Source organism: Microcebus murinus, chromosome 11 (assembly GCF_040939455.1).
Source record: "Microcebus murinus isolate Inina chromosome 11, M.murinus_Inina_mat1.0, whole genome shotgun sequence".
In the NCBI taxonomy this organism is placed as follows: domain Eukaryota; kingdom Metazoa; phylum Chordata; class Mammalia; order Primates; family Cheirogaleidae; genus Microcebus; species Microcebus murinus.
The window spans coordinates 56,523,011-56,543,903 of NC_134114.1; the positions used below are offsets into that span (position 1 = coordinate 56,523,011).

The window sequence follows — 20,893 nt, forward strand, 5'->3', positions numbered from 1 at the left end:
CCCAGACCCCCGTTGTGGTCCCTGTGCATGCAGAGGCTGCCGGCACATGGTAAAGGCTCACTGAAATATTGGATGCAGAACATGAGACTGGAACAGTATCCTGTATACTTAGGTATTTAGTCTTTTTTTTTTTTTTTTTTTGAGACAGAGTATCGCTCTGTTGCTCCAGCTAGAATGCCATGGTGTCAGCCTAGCTCACAGCAACCTCAAACTCCTGGGCTCAAGCGATCCTTCTGCCTCAGCCTCCCAAGTAGCTGGGATTACAGGCATGCGCCACCATGCCCGGCTAATTTTTTCTATTTTTGGTAAAGACAGGATCTCACTCTTGCTCAGGCTGGTCTGAAACGCCTGAGCTCAAATGATCCGCCCGCCTAGGCCTCCCAGGATGCTAGGATTATACTCGTGAGCCACTGCGCCCGGCCATAATTACTCTTACACTGGGAAGAGTGACTGGAAAGGAGAATAGAGAAAGATTTATTTTCATCCTGCTAAGGGAGCAGTTCCTTAGAATTACCATGTTCACTCACTAAAGGACAGTGATTTACCCAAAGATATACAGCAGTCAGCAGCTAACTTACTAAACTGGACTCAAAATATCCTAACATCTCTCTCTTTGGTGTCAAATATTTTTAAGTCTTCATCTTATGTTGTGAACTCATCAGAGGAATGTCTCCTGGAAGCCTGATTGCAATTTCGAAGGACAGAATAAAAGTGAATCTATAGAGGAATGGGGAATTCCATGGGAAAAAAAATACCCCATGAATGATAAGAGAGGAAGTAGATATTCCTGAGGGAGAAAGAATTATGAATGCACTGCTCAGTCTAAGAAATAAACAAGGTGAGTGCTTAGAAGAGTTCCACAGCAAAGCCATTTGGAGAGCCTTTTTGAGAATGGATGGACATCAGATCTTATGCGCAATTTTGAATTTAAGGAACAAGAGGTCAGTCCATCCAAGATTTGGTGAGATAGTAATTGGACTGTTCTCGGGGTTTCTAGAGATGTTTCTGAGAGTCACTTTTAGCTCCTCCTCCTAACTCACCCTGAGAAATGGCCCCAGGACCTGGAAACCATGTTGAGTTTTCTTTCCCTCTAGCACGGTAGCTACCCCATCAGAAACAAAAGACAAAGACAGCAACTAAAGGGACTGAGCTGCTTAGTACGATGTGGGGGAAAACCTGATGCCAACTTATTCCTGTGTTTCCTTTCTCAATCCACATACTGAGGGATTCCAGGATTCTAAGGGCAGGTATGCCCCTCCAGCATGGCCAAAGGCACCAACACACTAATGCTGTGAGACAGCTAATACAAAAGGGACAAGCTAGGAAAAAACAAGCACAATCAACTCTGTACACTACCAAAAATGTAGAATATTGGGGGCTTATTGGAGTCATAGAAAATACATGGCAAATAAAGGATAAATAATATATTTTATGTATAATATTGTCCACCTGCATAAAGCATGTCAATTTTCTTTCAACAAGACATCCACTGGCCACACCGGATCACCAGCCACTTAGCACAAAATGTTGGTTTCAGTACCCAAAGGCCACACCTTTGGGACTCTGAACCCCACACAAGTTCTACAAGCTCCATTCACCATCCTGTGCCTAAGCTGTTCCCATGACGACAGGATGTTTGGTGGGGACTTGGACACAAGCCAAAAGAAATGGCTCGGCCATAAATGGTACATACTTTTTTACATTCCTGTTAGAGAGAGGGTAAAACCAGGGACAAAGCCCTCAGGACTTTCACAAGGTAGCCTCTCCTGCCTGCTGCCACAACCTCACTACGCCACGTATTAGTATCTGAGCCACCACAAACCACTCACTGCTTCCTGACCACACTCTGCACTTCCCTGCCTCTGCCAGGCCTGCCATCCTCCCCCTCCACCCCTCAGCAACAGCTCTTCATCATTACGCCCAATTCAAAGGTCACCGTTCTGGGATGCCTTCTCCAACTGGCAGAATTAACTGCTCTTTCCTCTGTCTCCAATGTAATTAGTTTCCCACAATGGCAGTGACTTCTCTGCTTATCCTCCTCTCATGGCTGGACTGAGGACCCTTTAAGAGACAGGGACATTGTCCTACTCTCTGTTGCTCCAGCATCAAAATAATAGCCCTAAATGATTAGATGTCTATAGCTTCAAGATCTTATTCTCTTCCCCCCTATATGACAAGAATGGAAGAGCCGAAGATATTAGGATAGGTTTTCCATGACAGGATGTGTCAGCAGGACTTTTACATTAACATAACAGAAAGGACTAGAAAAAATATAGCACAGGAGGATTCTTTTCAAGGTCCACTAACAGCACTGATTCCACCTTCTTTCCTTCCCCAGGAATTTCCCCAAGTAATGAAGGTGGCTCTGTTCAGACTTGGCTAGCCACAGATTTCCGTCAGATTTTTGTTTTCTTCCAGATCTGAGTGCATGGAAAAAATATTGTAATTTCCTTGTGGGCCTGGTTATAATCCTGTAGGCTGATTAGCCCTGCGGAAACTTCAGCCCTGTAAGGACCTCTGACAATCCATCTGTCCCATTTGTGACTGTAATGGTTTTTGTCAGCATTTGTTATTGAGGCACAACGTGTCATTTGGGGAACAACATTTAGATACCTCTCAGAGATTCCCCCTGCATCTGCCATTCCCCATTTCAGGATGAGTGGTATCAAATTCTGGATCTTTTTAACTACACTTCAACATCTATCAGGTGCTGATGGCATGTGCTTTGTTTCTGACCACCTGAGATGTCTCCCTCAAGCAGTGCATACCACAGACACAGATGTGGCCCACTGCCCCCACAGCTCCCCATCTCCGCACATACTTACTACAAGTACACAGGACCTCTGCCTCAGGGCTCTCTTTTGGCCCCAGCAAGAAGCAAGCCTTAAGTGCTGGTCTCAAGCGGAGCAGTCAATGACAGAGGTGAGTCCGGAGGGGACATATCCCAGAGCTTGCTGGCCCCTCAGATGGAATAATCCTTAAGAATATTTCCCAGAATTCACCAGGCTTGAGCCTCAGGTGCCCTACATGAGCAATCTGTTCAATAAAGTCTCTTTCTTCTCCTCCCCACCTGACATCTCTATTCCCTTAACAACACTTTCTGGGATTACCTCCCAAAGAACCTACTTGCACACTTTAACCCTTGCCACAGGATCTGTTTTTGGGTAACCCAACCTCAGAAAAGTATCAGACTAAGCAACTTCAGGAAGATAAGGGAAGACAGACCCAAGGATGGACCCATAGTCAGGTGTAGAAAATATAATAAATAAAACACTGCCATGGTATTTTCATGCTGAGAACCCTTTTTGTGTCACAGTCATAAGGAGCCTGACAGCCTTAGTAAGTGAAATGAGCTGTCTTCAATCTCTGAGAATTAGTGTGTTACGTGTGTTCTAAAAATGGATTAGATTTCAGGGGCTGTTTCCAACTTCCATGGTATTAAATTTCCTTTTATTCTTCCCAGCACCATATTTCCAATAAGTCCGCAAAAAAACTTACCCCTGGGGAAGGATATTTTGCTATCTTAATAAAATCTTTCAATCCTTAGGAGACAAATCACCATATTTTCATCTCAAAAATATTAATTTTACTCCCTTAAAGAATCTTATGAAAATATTTGTATTTCTTGCCTGAGTTCCCTAGGAGGTAAGCTGAAAAACTAGCTAATAAAGGATAATTCCAGTATGACAAAAACAATACATACTGAAATATGGAAATAATTAAGACCCCCAAGAAAAAAAACATCAAGCCCTCAAATCAAAAGCCCTTTAAATACAAAGTACTGTCTAGGGGCTCTCACTTGACTAACATACATTAGACATTATTCAAGGTATATTTTTGCTTTAGACTAAGCAAGTAAGGAAAAAAAATGTTTCTACAAATGGTAAGCTAATAACTGATGATTCACTTCATACAAAGAATTCATAAGTAGATCCTATTAAAATAACATGTCCTGAAAAATATCAACTATGACTTGTTCTAGAGAAATCTGATTCACCCATTTGGTAAGAACATATCTAATTGGGAAAACATATTTGCTCACTCAGGAAGTGAAGCCTGAACTAAGGCAGGAGGAACAGGGACGCACATGAAGGGACATGAAGAAGACAGAACGGGCAAGACTGCATGTAACCGACGAGATGTGGGCAGGGAGGGAAGGAGGGATCTCCAGGTGTCTGACTGGGGTGGCTGGGATGGAGGTCTGCTTACTGGAGAGAAACCAGGCCACAAGGACAGTCAAGGGGGAAGAAAAGGTTCATTTGGGGTGCGCTGCATCATAAGTGCCAGAGGGCCATGAGGGGAAGACCCCCAGTGGTCAGCTGGCGAGATGGGGCTGCAGCCTGGAGGACAGGGTCTGGGCTGTGGGTGGCAGCTGAAGCCATGGAGTGGGCTAGATCAGCCAGAGGACACAAGGAGCTGAGGGAGAAAAGGGGGCCAAGAAGTCCCTGGAAACAATGATTAAGGTGCAGACAAAACAAGTCAGCCAAGCAGGCTAAGAACAAACACCAGGAGAGGAGAAGCAGGTGAGAAGCACTTCATGGGGTCAATGAACACTCTACCATAAGCCAACATGTTGTGTTTATGATTCTTGTTCTGGCAACATGAGTCACACTTTGTCTGCCCTGACAGGCACAGGGGGATCAGAGGCACCGGGTAGGATGAGGGTGACGACTGGGGCCCACAAGGGCTGGGGGAGATGGGATGGGGTGCTCACTGGATAGGCCTGACTTTCCAGATTCCAGATGCAACCATCAAACCAAGAAGCCACCTGAGAACCTCCAGCTGTGTTCTCTCTGACACTTCCACACCTCATTTTCCCTCAACTGCAGGACAGTTTTGCATGCAATTAACAGTTACTGAGCAGATAATGTGTGCAAAGCATTCATTCCAAACAAAGTTTTCTAGGAAAGTGGGTAAAGGTCATAAATGTCACAATTATCTTAAATGAGGGTTTCAACTAAAAGGAAGATGATGAATAAATAATTCACAAAAGACAAAATACAAATGGCTATTCTACTTATGAAAAACATTAGATTGATTAATAAAGATAGCAAAAATTAAAATGAAATGCCATTCTCACCTCACAAACTGCCATTCTCACCTCACAAACCCGATAACTCATTCCTGATTTGGGTGTCATAAAACAAGCCCTCCCATACTGCCAATGAAAAGCCAGCTTTCCTGGAAGTATTCTTATAACTGAACAATGGTATCCGTAAAAGGATATTCAAAGTTTACATTTAATGGTTTAAAAAAAAAAACAACCAGAAAACCAATTCAAATGTCCAAAACAGAAGGTTAAAATTATTTAAAATATAAACCATAAGATAGGATAAACCATTGAAATACTTTTTTTAAAACAAGGAACTTTTAAGGACATGGGGAAATGTTTATAATATTAAACAAAAAAGTAACTGAATATAAAGTTGTATACAGAGTAAGAGCTCAACTATGTGAAAAAAAGAGTGTACAAAGAGAGACTCTTCGGGACTTGGCCAGTAGATCAACAGTGGTAGCCCCTAAGGGGACTGAGGTTTCCCTTGCATGCTTACACGCTTCTGTATGAACATGGGTTATTTTCATAACTGGGGAGGGGAAGCACATCTGGCAATTCTAATCCAGCCCTAACGGTATGTACGTAAGGACTGTTACTTGGCTTCAAGAGTGCACCAGTGTTGCAGGGCACTAGGAAATAGTGTGACCCTCAGGTACATGAAAAACCATCTTTGCTTTTAGATGTGCAGATGATGTAAATATGCAAGCATACAACACAGAACATCGTAACACCTAAAGAAGAATAGGACTCCTAGGGGTTTGCCCCAGTGACTTTGTCTGCAAACTACCCCCTTACCAAAATGTCTGCCAGATGAATAGACTGAAACGTACCTGATGTGGGGTGTAGATGGCCAAAAACTGGTGACGCTGACCTTGAATAATGATGAAGAAGAGTCCCTGATGGCACTTGACCACCACCCTACACCCACAGTCACTCCATGGACCATGAATTAGGAGAAGAATGGATTGGACTTCAATTGAATCAGGGATGCAGTCTGAGAACGAAGCAAGGAGAGCGAATGTGATGGAAGCAGCCAGAAAGGACCGGCTCTTTCAGACAAGTCACACCAGCTGCCTAACATGGACCTTCTTTCAGTCATGTCTGCCATCATGACATGAAAAAGATGGCCTGAGCTGTAGTTAACAACAGAAGTGGCCACCTCCTAACACTACCTGGCAGTGGGTTTGTTTCCAAGTCCATGTGGTCTTGCCAATTAGCCTTAAGAGTTTTTCACAGCCTGTTCTGGGATGGTAACATAGGTGCAGAGATGGGGGCCGACCCCATCTTCACAGGCTGCCTGGCATCCTGGCCCTGGAGTATGTGCCAAGTGGGTGGCCCATGGCTCGGGGGATGCTGGTGCCAGCAGTGTCAGGAAGGACAGGACTGCTGTATGACTAAGAGCACAAGAGAGGGAAAAGATCATATAAACTTTATTGTGGTGATTGAATTAACCCAAAAGAGAATGTAGATTAAATCAATGTTTAATTCAGTGGAAGTCAGTTTCAGTTAGGAAATCACGATGAAGTTTCAAAGAGCAGATAAGGTATTTATGGGGACAGGATCTCAAAATTCAGAGGTATACTCTTGCCCTCTTTTGGGTACACGGGGATTGCTGTGGTTTGGCACGGGGAATGATTTAAAAAAAAAAAAAAAAAGAATACTGAATAAAAATGCGTATAGTTTTTACTTACCTATATTGAGAAGCTTCATATAAAGACATACATGCATTTTACAGTGACAATGAGGGGACACCCCTACACCATCCCAGTGTATACTCATTCACCTGAGTTCCACTAGATCACCTTCCTTTCAAGGGACAATTAAAAAGTGGACCTTTAAAGTAAAAATACCTTCTTATTAAGGATTGGGGCATCTCTTCATGTAGATGAAATAGCAACAGGAGTACCCGTTGGAACCAAAGCTACCTGCTGGAAGATCTGCATATAGCCTTTTTCACAGACTTCAGCATTCAATCAACAAAACTATACCTTTGTTGATGTGTGATCCCAGAACATTCCCATGGACTAATCTTATCAGACAGAGGACCGGAATTCACAGGAAGATGGCCACTCTGGTCACATCAGCACCAAGATGAGTTCTTTTCCACATAGAGAAAACATGCATCCTTGTTACACCCCTGGCTTCCCCCCTCTCCCCAGAGCAGATGACTTTTCCTCCTATTTCTCAAAAGAAGTGAGGCCACAACGTAAGAATTCTCTGAACACCTAATTCCCTTTACTTTCGGCTTATTGATGGCAATACCACCCTCCCTATGCCACGGAGCTACCCTGCTCCTGTGCACAGCTGACCCCACGGGGCCTGCCTCCCTGAACTGTGCCCCATCAGGCAGCTGCAGCCCTGCCCACCCTGCCCCGAGCCTCCCTCCTGGCCCTGCTCATTTCCTGACAGTAACACCTTCCCACCCCATCTCCTGGCCGCTGATCAATCCACTGCCAGTGGCACCTTCTTCATGTTCAACTTTACTTCTGATTAAAAGAAACTTTGTGGCTTACCACATTGTACGCTGGTCATACTCTCAAATACTTATAAATTGGAAGTTATATTTAAGCCCACATTCACACCTCCCTTTGCACCCGTTTGCTGAGCACGTGATGGGTGTCAGGCACCGGGCTGGGTAGCCTATAATGTTTTCTACTGAAACAGAGTTCTCTGTAGAGCATGTTACAGAACAGCTCTGCAGTCTAACCACCACTTCTCCATCCATCCATCCAACCAGCACTTATCAAGTGTCGCCCACATGTCACAAATGGCACTGGGCACTGAGGACATACTGAAAGACTTGAAGTTGATAGTTTGTCAAGGGAAGCAACTTTTCATAGAAAGAGAATGCCCCTACTAGGGAGAGTCCCCAGGAATCTCCCCTAGGACAGACAGCTCTAGCCAGAATTTCTTACTGGAAAAAAAATAAGCTGTTGGCATGCAAGTAACAAAAGCAGAAAAAAAGAGCTGTATTTACTTTAAATCTTTAATATATTTAACTACTTTTTGATTTGTTTTTGTTAAATCTTGAAAATCACTGTTTCTACTTTATCATTTTCCTATCCAGAGACCATATGTTTAGCCTCATTTATGCTCATGAAAGGGAGAAACTTGTTATACCCTCTCTTATTAAATGTTTTCCATTCCTATTAACTGCTTCCAAATTAAAGGTGTCAATGAATTTTGTACTGTAACACTGGAATTTAAGGGCATCAATAACATAACAATTAAACTATGAAAGAAAAAGCAACTTTTCTTTAGCTAAAGATTCTTTCTGAAATTTCATAATGGTTTCTATTTAATACAGAAATATCAATCCTGCTTCATTCCCAGACAGAGCTTCTACACTGGAAAGCAGGCTTGTCACTCATTTGCTCAGTCTGGAAAAGTATAAGGATGGCAATGTGTTCCCCGTGGTTATCACACAAAGCAGCTCCGGAACCACAGATCAAGCACTTATAATGAAAGAATTTTAACAAGGAAAGTGGCTGGTGTTTACTGGCATGAGGTATACAGACTCAGAGGGGCTAGGTAACCCTACCACCACCTCTTTGTAGGAGACATGTTCAGTACTCAACCCAGACATGAGTTCTGAGCATAATTCTGAATCAAATGCTCTACCCCCTGCCTCTCGGAATGCACGTAAGTACCACTCAGGGCATGCATGTGAAACTAATATACTGATAATATTCACTGTATTATCTTCTCATGTTTCATATATACGCTGATGACAACTAAGCATCCAGCCAGCAATCATGCCCTCGGGAATCTATCGCCACAGTTCTGGTAGCATGTTAAGAAAAGAGTGCTGATTCACTACGGGTAATGAAAAGTCACTTTCTGCTAGATGACGGTCCCCAAACTGATCTCTTGGAGCAAGGCAAAATGTGACCCTGGGAATGTGGTGCCCGCATCAAACTTCACAGTCAACAATCATCAAGGAAGGAGATGCTTAGCTGAAGACAGCGTCTGGGTCTACATGCTAGGGAATGGCTGTGATGTGGAGGACAGTGAGAACCTCTCTTCACGCACGTCAGGAGGAAGCTGAGGTAAGGACCATAGGAGAGACATCGAAATTGAGCCTCAAGCTCTATCACATAAGGCTCAGGTAACACATCTGCTATGCATCTTTTCTTTCTCTTTCCAACTTTGAATATTTTTTTAAATTTCTCAACCTTGTTAATTGGCAGATTGTGAACAAAAACCTTAAAAGAATAAAAAACTGACTTTCATAATTTTTATAAACCATTAAGAAAAATAGTATTTTACTTGATAAACCAGAAATTACCCAATTCTAGGATCTTCTAGAGCAGCACTGACCAATGGACATATCACTGTGAGCCATGAATATTATTTAGAATTTTTAGTAACATTAAAAGGCAAAAGGAATCTAATTTTAATAATATATTTCATGTAACTCAAAATATGCAAAACATCATCATTTCAACATGTAATCAGCCTAAAAATTATTAATGAAATATTTGTACTCTTTTTTTTCTAATACTTACACTTCAAAATCTGCTATGTATTTTGTACTTACAACACATCTCAATTCAGGCACAAAGCTTTAATCAGAAGTGACTGATCTAGTTTAAACTTTATACAATTTATAGTTGAAAAAGTAGATTTTCACATGCAAGTTCTTCCAAATATACTTAAAAGTTTTCCAATAACTGAATTGACCAACAATTCTAAGTTTTAAATTAATTAAGTAAAATAAGAAATTTTGTGTCTCAGTCTCACTAGCCAAATTTCAAGTGCTCAGTAGCCTTATTTATGGGGCAGGGTTATCATATTGGATGGTGCGGTTGTAGTGTTTTTACTTTGCTCATTCAGTCAGTTCTAGTAAGAATTCCCCTAAATGGGAAGAGCCCTTCCCCTAGTTCACTCATGAAGAAACCCCAGAAGACCATGCTGTGCTCATCCTATGACAGTCTCACCTTGTAGGGTCAACCTCAGTTTATTCAGGAGATTATCTTCCTTGGTTCAAACTAATATAACATGATATAAAAGGCAGCTCAATAAGCCAAAGTTCAAACTCGAGGGATTTTAAAACCGTAGATAGTTTTTCAAGTCTAGTTCTCTGCCTCCCTTCTTACATCCTGGTGAATTCACAAGCATATTTATTGAGAATCAGTAGGTGACAGTTCCACACACCCCAATCTTCATACAGAGTATCATTTACGCTCAGAGCAATCCAGTGAGACAGGTGAAAACCAGAGCCGGTGTCGGTAACTTGCTAAAGGTTACACACCTATTAAACCAAGGGGTGGTGCAGGAATTCAAGCCCAGAGAGTATTTTTGTTTAAAGCCTGCCCAATAGAAGACCCCCTTATACTAACCACACCCCCAAATTCACACTTTTCAGAGTCTTGTCACAATCCTCATGGAGTAGGCAGACAGACAGAGTAGGTATTACTCTACCACTGTGTCAGTGAGGCACAGGAGGGAAGAGATGTGCCCAGAGGCACGGTGAGAGCCCGGCGGAGCAGTTCCTCAGATGGTGCCCTTTCCCACAGACCCACTGTCGGGGAGCCAGGCAGGGGATACCTGTGGTTCGCTATGCGCCACACACATTTGCATCTTTACCTCACTCAATCTTCCAAACCACTCTGGGAGGAACAGATTATCCACAAGTAAAGAGATGGGAGGTGTAAGAGGTAGAGAAATGTGACTTAGGTCTCACTGCCCACTTGCCTCACAAGCTGGGACCCCAACCCAGGTCTCCGTCCAGCGGAGATGGGACCCCAGCCCAGGACCACCTGACGTCAAGGCTCTCCCTAGACTGCAGTCACTCTCTTTGCTCAAGAGAACCCTTCTTCCAACTTGATATAATGTGAGCGACTGTGTACAACAAAAGGATTAATAGCACGTTTCTCTATAATTCAGATGCCATTAATTCAGAATGTCTGTTCTTATGTCTGACTCGATTAAAATTTTATTGTAATTTGCATAGAATGAATTCACAACTTTAAAAACAGAACAAAAAAGACATGGAGAAGGCTGGTTTTATCGGGTTAAATCTTCAGAGAGGGGGATTTCAAGGGAGAACACGATTTGGCTCCCGAAGGCATTGGCAGAACAGAATTGGCTTTTCCCCAGGGCAAGATTAAACAGGCCACCCTGGCAGTGAGCCAGTGTGACAACCCACCATGGGGGACTAAGCCATCACTGGGAAATACAAGGCCACTTAACTCGGGTTTTACATAAGGGGCAACATGGCAACTGTTCCTGTTCCCACTCAGGCAGGCAGTGCCTCGGAGTAGAAATAAACACACTCCCCACCAGTGCAGGCCTGCCTCTGTTGAGAATATCTGTATTTGTAGAACTATAAGAGCAAAAATCGGCCTCACTACCAACCCCCATGTCACCCAGCTGACAGGCATTTGAAATTCTGGATCTTCACAACACATAGCAGAGTACTATTATTAGCCTAATTTTAAACAGGTTTATGAACACCTGGGTCACAGAAAAATCATACGTAATAAATCCCTTAATTTCAACAGACAGGAAAAGGCATGTATTTTTATTAATAATCTTTATTAATAGGAAATTAGTTTCTCCCACCCACCCCCATTAAATAAATATGGAACAGATTTGATATGGTGTCAATGATTAGCCTGCTCGGGACACCACCTGCCTCAGGTCAGCCCTGGCTTTCCCATGAGAAGGAACTGTGCCCAAATAATTCCATAACTCAAAAGTATTTACAGTTCTCATTTAAAAAAAAATAGACCCAAACTTCCCAACCTGAGTGAAAGTAGTTGTTAGAAAAACTTAATAACATTTGCAAAGTTAGTAGTTCACTTCCTAAGAACAATTTTTCCTTTCCTAGAATCTATAAGCTAAAAAAATGACCTTTCTATAAATGAGATGGTGTCTATGAAAATACTCTGTAAATCCCCTGCACATGGTAGACCCTCCTGGGTAGGAGGTCAGCTGGTCCCAAATCCATACCTCACACTGGCTTCTTTGGTCCCAGCTGAACCCTTAAGCTTACACCAAGACCCCGAGAGGAACCTGGTTAAACACGCCTCTCCCTTGAGAGAAGCAGAGCTGGATCACGGTCTTGTGGGACAAGTATTTAACTATCCACTGCCTTCATTTTCTCAAATGAATATTGCAGGAGATTACTCAACCTCTATTATTATTATTACTAGTATTTTCCAAAAGTGACCTTTTAAAATTAAAATCTGTAGATTTAATCATAAATCACCTATTAGTTGACTGTTTTCAACTTGTATTCCAGCAATCCTTCTAGTGAGCTAGCACTGAGTAATAAAACAGGGTAATCTCGGTTGGTTGTCTCTACTTCCCCTATCTGAGAGAAATGATAACAACAGAGAAGCTCAAAAGGAAAGACAACTTAAAGTCAGCTCATTAAAAAGAGGTCTGAAACTTGTGTATGAATGGTGACAGAGCATGTCAGAATTGAAGCACGGAAATCACAGCATTAAGTTCACTACCATTTATGAAACCTCACAGGGTCCTTTACAACTGCCGTCCCCAACCCCCAGGCCCAGGAACCAGGCCTCACAGCAGGAGGTGAGTGGCCCTGAGTGAGCGAAACTTCATCTGTATTTAAAGCTGCTCCCCATTGCTGGCATCACCGCATAAGTTCTGCCTCCTGTCAGATCAGCAGCAGCATTGGATTCTCACAGGAGCTTGAACCCTACTGCAGGCTGCGCATGTGGGGGATCCAGGTTGTGCGCTCCTTATGAGAATCTAATGCCTGATGATCTGAGGTGGAGCTGAGGTGGTGATGCTAGCACAGGGGAGCACCTGCAAATACAGATTATCATTGGCAAGGTGGTTTGACCACACAATAAATGTAATGAGCTTGAATCATCCCGAAACCATTCCTCCACCCCAACCCCCCAACTCTGTGGAAAAATTGTCTTCCATGAAACCAGTCCCTGGTACCAAAAAGGCTGGGGACCGCTGCTTTGCAACATTTATGTATGCTCATCCAATGGTGTTTCTGGATGAAAAAAAATTAATGCTTACTGTGCAGGGTTCCAAAAGTTTGAAATCCTGCATCTTTTTCAAGAAGTTGCCACCCACCTGGAAAGTGATTCCCAACAATCACCAACAACAGTGATCTCATTTACTTACCTATTTATATTTGCAGGAATGCTGGGAAGACTCAGTGAATAACTTCTGAAAAGTGCCACCTGGAGAAACAAATTGAACAAAGAGTTAGATTTTAAACACACACACACACACACACATACACACACACACAGATGACTCACCGTGCAATCTTTATCTCATTAAACTGTGATATTTCAAATATTGGTCTCAAGGCTGCACACAGTTCAACCTGCATTAGAACACAGCCCCTCTGACCCAGGAACACTGATGTGGGGATGTAAGGTCCAAACCACAGATGAACCAGAAAAAAACAAAAGAGGCCAGTGGGGAATGTGCAGCCCACGAACATGCACCTAATTATATCCTTTCCTTTCCCCTCACAAAGGGACCAACTTGAAAATACAACTTGTGTCCTTGAGGGCACTTTATGAACAACTATAAAAGGCCCAAACAATCGAGAAACAAATTAAGGAATGAAATATAAGATTGCAAATGAGGAAATTATCCTGGCAGCACTTTATATGTTTTTCAGTTACTCTGTTAAGTTTTTTTTAAGCTAAATTCACAAAGATGTCATAGACGAGGGAAATAGAAAAGTGGCCATCAAAACTCTAACACGGTAAAGAGAAAAACTGAGACAAATTCATTTAATGATTAGTTTATTCAGAAATCAAGTATTCCTTCTGGTGGTCTCAAAGTCTTTAGGTAAACATCAGAAAATTATAACCCTATTAATACAGTCACAAGACAGAGAATCCCAAAATATCTTTTCAACATTGCTTTACAATGCGAAGCATAAATGGAACAAATTTCTAATTACCACACTTACCACTTGTTGGAAATCTATTATGCACCTGGGATTGTTTTAGGCATCATATTACAACCTTGCCAGACAAGTATGTCCATTAACATATGAGGAAACTGATGTTAAAAGAAGTAGACAATCTTCCTCAATATCTCACATATCCAGAGTTTCTGAATCATGCCCTTCCCTCGCACTCCCACCACATGGTCTTGCTCTTAAAAGCATCCCCTTCTACTCCACAAAGCCCATTATCACCTCCCCGGACATGCCTTACAATGCAAAACTCTGTCAAAGAAATTGGCTAGCAGATAACTTCCCGAGTTTTCTTTTTGCATATTTAAAAGTAATTTCTTTATTTAGAAATGATTAAACTATCATTTTTACGACCTGCCTGGCACAGTGGCTCACGCCTATAATCCTAGCACTCTGGGAGGCCGCAGCGGGAGGATCGCTCGAGGTCAGGAGTTCAAGAGCAGCCTGAGCCCTGAGCAAGAGCAACCAAGTCTCTACTAAAAATAGAAAAAATTAGCCAGACAACTAAAAATATATAGAAAAAAATCAGCCAGGCATGGTGGTGCATGCCTGTAGTCCCAGCTACTCAGGAGGCTGAGGCAGAAGGATCGCTTGAGCCCAGGAGTTTGAGGTTGCTGTGAGCTAGGCTGACCAACGGCACTGTAGCCCAGGCAACAGAGTGAGACTCTATCTCAAAAAATAAATAAATAAAAACAAATGATTAAGCTAGTCATGCTATTTGGGACTATAATGTAATACTGTGTAAATATTTAGAAAAAAGGGTTTTGAGTTCAAGAAACATTAAAAATACAATTAGGAGTGAAGAAATATGTTTAATTCCACATAAGGTAGATCAAACAGAAAACATTCAACAGCCTTGATTCTGCTGATAAACAGGAAAACAAGAATGTCCAAATATAGCCAGGGGCTGACAACGAAAATCTGGAATAGGAAGCTATGAGTATCCACACTTCCATTCAGATAGATAAATAACTTAACAGCAGCAGCAACAGTGTTAATCCAACTGTACCTGAGATTGAAAAGCCAGTAGGTAGCTCAAAGGTGCCTCGATCCAAAAAATCAGTTTTGCAATAAACTTGAGGATACTGGATAATAGTCATTTGGTTTCACTTTATAAAAAGATAAATACACCAAAGAATTTTGAACTCATAAGCTCCTTTGTTATAATAGCTATGGAAGCTATAATTTTTTTAAATGGTTTTTTTGTAAATTACTCACCAAATTCTAAGCCTTTCCCACAATTTTATTTCACCCCTTTAAGGGAAGTCATGATCAGTACTTTTATCTGGAAATGTGTTCTGTGAAACAAGCTACTAGGATTATCATGAATGGGTCTGTTATAAATAGAGTTTTTGACCAACATTTCATGATTTCTAAAAGCTAAATGAGTCACTTGAATCTTAGCACTGTTCGAAATCAAAGATAACATTTTTTAAAATCTCCTTTTTTACACACAACACAAGCAAAGCTCTGGACAGTTAAGACAGATCTCAGAACTGTAAAAACATCAGACAAGACAAGGTTGGGCCCTGGTCCCCACCTAAAGCTCTCCAAACCCACTCTGATAGTAGAAAGCATTTCCTAGAATAAATAAATTTGACCCAAAGCTCTGAAGAAAAAAGCATTTAGGAGTAATTTCTCAGTATTAAACTTTTTTTGACAAAAAAGTCATACCTTGTGAAACTACCAGAGTGCACAGAAAGATAAAACATGCCAATTCTGTTCTGGATTTGGTTGGTATGTTTATCAACCTGTTGGGTATGATTTTTATTTTTATTTAAATATGCTATTTCAAAAAAACACATCATACTAAAAATATACTAAGTCACAGAACTCTCAAAATTTCACAAAAAAATAGTTAATGTATTAGGCATTAATTGTCAGGCACTGTTCTATGTACTTTTTGGGAATTAACTTATTTAACTTCTCACAGAAACCCTGAAGTAGGTACTAGTATTATCCCATTTTAAAAATGAAAAAAAAACAGCACAGAGAAGTTTAAAGAACCTCTCAAAAGTTACATGGCTTGCAAAAAGTGGTGTCAAGATTCAAACCAATTCAAACTAAATACTGCCGCATTTAATTATAACAACTATAGAATGCAGGCAGGAGAGAAAATTTTAGCCTTATTTTAAACGTGAGAGAAACTGAAATTCTGAGCAGTAAGGACTGACCTTCCTCAAAGAAACGCTCTAGTCAGTAACAAGAGTCAAGAACAGAACCCCGGGCCTCTGATGCTAAGGCCCATGCTGCTTTTACATTTGTTCACTTTTGTCTCGGAGTCTATAAATCAAGCCGTAACTCAACATAGCGAGTGTGTGGTGCCCTTAATCACTGTGAAGACACTTTAGGGTCCTCCATGGGGCTGTGGCAACAACAAGAACGTCAAGTCTAGCACACACAAAGGTATTCTCATGCTGCCATGTCACCAGTGTTCCATTTTCTCACGGACTATTATGTTTTTCCGCTTACTGGTTGTTAAACACACAGGTTCATATAAAAATTGGAAATATTGGTCTTTATTCACCATTCTTTCATCTTCATTTTTGTGTATTAGTCTGCTTGGCCATTTCAATTATTTACAGCCCAATAAATGCAGGCAAGCATTTTATTCCAGCCTGAATTCTAAATAAAATGAAAACCACCGTGTTTTAGCACATTAAAGGGTTAAAAAGTTTTTACTTTCCATTCATCTCCACTTGGGTTGCATGCCCTTCGGTTCCACTTCCGGAGATGAGGAGAAGAAACAATAGCTGCCTGTAGTGCCCGAGCACAGCGCCCACCCCACGTGATACTCACCAGCGCTTATTTATTGAATTGAATTGCCAAAAACAGGAAGCAGAGTTGTAAGACCTCTTTCTCAGTTACAAATTTCTAAGACTTGATTTGAACTGTTTCATGCTATACTCTGCAGCACTAGAACCAAGGAGGGAAAATTACCTTGGAAGTTACAGGGATAAATTTCAGTTTAATACAGAAAGAACTTTGTAACTGACAGAGTCGCCCCGCTGTAGTCCAGGTTACCTCTGGGGTGGGTGAGGGGGCAGTGGCTCTTAATTGCAAAGGCCACAGAGGGGGACAGTCTCAATAACTGTCCTCTAACAGGGAGAGTCTGTCCCTGAAACTATGCCCATCCATGGCAAGAATGGGAGTTCCACAGCAGAGCATTGTATGTTACGGGACTACTTTCTAATTCATTTTCTCACTTGGTACACACTATGAGTAAAAAGGTGTGTCATTTGTTATTCCCACTGTACAGACTTAGAATTTGAGTAACTTAAACTGAAGCACATAATTAGTAAATGCTAGAATCTGGGCTCTGCCTCCCAAGGCCAGTGTGTTTCCAAGTAGGAAATACTGCAACAACCAACATTATAATGCTTTTTGCTAGCATACTTATTTATCAAGGACGGGCCCCAAAGACTTGAAGCATGGAGGTAAATACCAAAGCAGACCAGCTAAAAGCAAAATACGGTAAGATCTCAGCTACGCTCACAAACCATTCCTTCTACCTGACTAAGAAGGGCTCACTATATTTTTGGTAGACACTCTTAAGACTCTGTTTACATGAGTCAACTAAAGGAATAATTGTCCTAATCCTACTTCACTGTGCTCTGTTGATACAACAAACACTTGGGGAAGTTTGTCCACATTTTAAGAGCAGTTCTGGTGGCAGTGTAATAATAAGTGCCCCAATGCAGTGCCCCATTTCTGCATCCAAAGCATGAATTGTCAAAGACTAGGTTGGTAGTTTTACGTTTTTTTGTTTTTAAGTCACTGAAATGCATTCTCTGACAATAGGTCCAGGACAGCTTCACGCTCGTGTCTGACAACAGGAATTTAACAGAAATGGGTCAGTCATTGAAGGATTGCTGAACCCTGGGAGATTTCAAGGAAAGACATGAGAGTGTCAAGTTTCATGGACCTGTCTACCAAGCAGAGAGAGTGGCAGGTTGCCAAAGGCTGGACTGTGTTAATGCATTTGAAATGCTGGGAACTTGAACCTCCACCGTGCCTGCCCTGCCACTCAGCCACAATGGTGAGTAACTAAAGTTCAAGTTTCCAAAGACCTCCCAGACTACAAGCCAAACGTCACTAATCATGAAAACTTTCTTTTACTCTTAAGGAAGGAGAAACTCCTTGATTCAAACATTACCCCATCAACACGAAGCTGTTAGAGAGTACCTTTTAAAGATCTGGCTTATAACCGAAAAGCCTACCAATGTGCCAGCAATCAGTCAGATTCAAGTGCACTGCATTTTAACAGGCTTGTGCATCAAGACACTGCTATTGCTACTCACACATAGCCAGGACCATGCTCGGTCTCATAATTGTTACCCTTTCCCCAATATTTAGTTGTAAATACATGAGACGACAAGCTCTTTGAGAATGAAACCAATTCTAGCTTACTCCTTCCTGTCTGTCTCGCACAGTGCACGGCACAGGGGTGCAGAGCGAACAGTTCGTAAGTGTTTACTGAATAAACACAAGGATTAAGAGCATTTCCTACACACAGTATTTAGAAAAGGCATGCTACGGGAGAGAAAAACTGGGTTAACAGGAGTGGAGAAAATCATCACGCAAAGATGAGAACAGGAATTCTAGAATGCAAAGAGAGCATGGGAGGCAGAGAGGAAGCCACAGCCTTGGGTAAGTTCTGCTGCCCGAGGCAGGGGGATCCTCACGTGGGTGTGTTTTCGAAACACCAGTGTCTGGACCAAACTCTGTGAACTCATTCTGTCCTAGAACAGCCTCAGAATTGGGGTGGAGGAGGAAGGGGTCTGGGGCAAGTGAGTATAATTAAAGAGCTCTTTAGGTTAATTCTGAGAAACATTCTTCCAGGAAACAATCGCTCAATAGTCTTGCTTTTTTTTTTTTTTCCCTAACCTTGAATATAGGTATGTGATCATTCTGCAAGACAGAAAGTACTGTGAATAGTGTCAAGCACCAGCAATGTGTAAATCTCATCAAATACTCCAATTCCTTATTCAAGAACAGGTTATTAAAGATCAACAGACACAGGTACCACAGGCAGACAGGTCAGTGGAGCACACTTGGAAAGTGCACCAGGCAGACAGGTGGCTGCAGTGAGGGACTTGCACTCTAAGCGCTGACAAGCCCTTTCTCTGTTTGACAGTTCTCAGCAGTCTGCATTCCGAATCCAAGCATAAACTTTAAGTAATAACAGACCAATGTTTCTGGAGAACAGATGCCAAGATAAAAACTAGAAATAAAGAACAGTTACTCATTAAAAGACTTCCAAACAGGGTATTTATGGACACACACAGGCCAAAGCATAATATATAGCTACAAGAGATCCTGCTCCCAGGCTGGCTGTCAATTATAAACCCCTTGCAGTAGAGGAATGAGCCTGTCTAACCTGTGGCATGCTTCCCAACGACCTTTGTATCTCTTCCAGGGTTTCTGACTATGCCAATTGTTCATGCCACCAGCACACCTCCAAGTGGAAGCCTTGTTACCTTCACACAGTTGTGAAGCTCACTCACCATCACCCATTTGGGAAACGCATTTCCTTTAAAGGATTTGCAGTCTCCTGAAAACAAAAGAAACCAGGGAGTCTCTGTATCTAAGCAAAGCCAGCTCTAATGGCGAAATGGGTAGTTTGCTTTTGGGATCTTGGCTTCCCTATCTAAAATATTTACCCTTTTCATTATCCTACATATGTATAAGAGTATTAATATTTATCTGTCCATTACTCTATTTGCTCTCAGTCAGAAAATATTGACTGAGCACCTAGTTCCTGCCAGGCACTGGGAGACCAAGACAAGGCATTATTTGCTACTCCAAAGGAAAGCATCCTTTCTCATGTGCTGGGAGTGCTCTCTGGGAGGCACCTGAGGAAACAGGAAAGTAGAAAAACCTGTGGCTCTTTCTCACCTCTTTCCTTTCCCAAAGCAGCATTCAGAATTGGGTGAATGGAATTTGTCCTCTTAAAACACACCCACCCCCAGATCATTTGTCCTGAGGTTTGTTGAACACTCCTCACGTATCACAAGTCACTGTGTTGTGCTCCCCTGTTTTTGTGCTCCCCAAATTGATGCTCCACAATCCGCGGCCTCCACCTGCTACCTGATCCTCCTCCCTCGGCTGCCTCCTGCATGGAGGGTCTGGTGGCCATCACCTCCCCCACAAAGCACACAGTCACCACTGTCTCTTCCAGGCGCATTTGCATCTTACGGTTTAGTCTACACTATTTTGCTTTGAGTTTTTCTAAAAACTTGACATTTGTGAGCAGGTGAAGCGCAGTCCAAGAAGGGGACCTGCAGTTACGCCTGAGGGAGCCCAGCAGGCACGTGCCATCTCAGTGTGAGTGAGGACAGTTTCCCAATGTCTAGAGGAATGAAATCACTTCCAACACTAACTACACGAGAACCCTGTGACTAAGCTTTTACCACCTTCAGGGAAAAACATTTCAAGAAATTTGCTTTTAAAAAAATCTGTATCATAACAAGACAAAGCATACATGAACCTTTAGTAAAATATTTCAGTGAAGTTTATGACAGCGCTAAGTCTTCCTCACTAATGTACAGTGTAACTTATCAATAAAAATAAATTCTAAAAATGCCCTTGGCAATGGAGTCCAGTAATAAGGCCTACTTGGTACAATCAATACCCCATAAAAGGAGGAAAACAGAAGCACATCCATTGCCCCTTAAGAAAGGAGACAATGAGGTGAGTGCTTACTCCCGAAATCTCCTACAACAACTCCGCTCACCTAAACAAGAATTTACACACCACAAAGAAATAGAAGGATCTACTACTAAAGAATAAAAACTATTACATATAACAGAAATCTCACCCCTGAATCATTGTTACTTATAAAGTCTTCCAGATAAAACTTGGGGGCGGGGGGAGGATGACAAACTAGAGGAAATGAAGGCACA

At 42.0% G+C, this 20,893-nt stretch overlaps 1 protein-coding gene across 1 annotated transcript in view; it reads right to left on the minus strand.

The window, feature by feature from the left end:
* Window positions 1-20,893, minus strand: part of LHFPL2 (LHFPL tetraspan subfamily member 2) — a 150,772-nt gene that overhangs the window by 64,407 nt on the left and 65,472 nt on the right. Inside the window, exon 3 of the mRNA XM_012766769.3 lies at window positions 13,172-13,230. The gene's annotated coding sequence lies outside the window, so the exon portion shown is untranslated. The remainder of the gene's footprint in view (window positions 1-13,171; window positions 13,231-20,893) is intronic.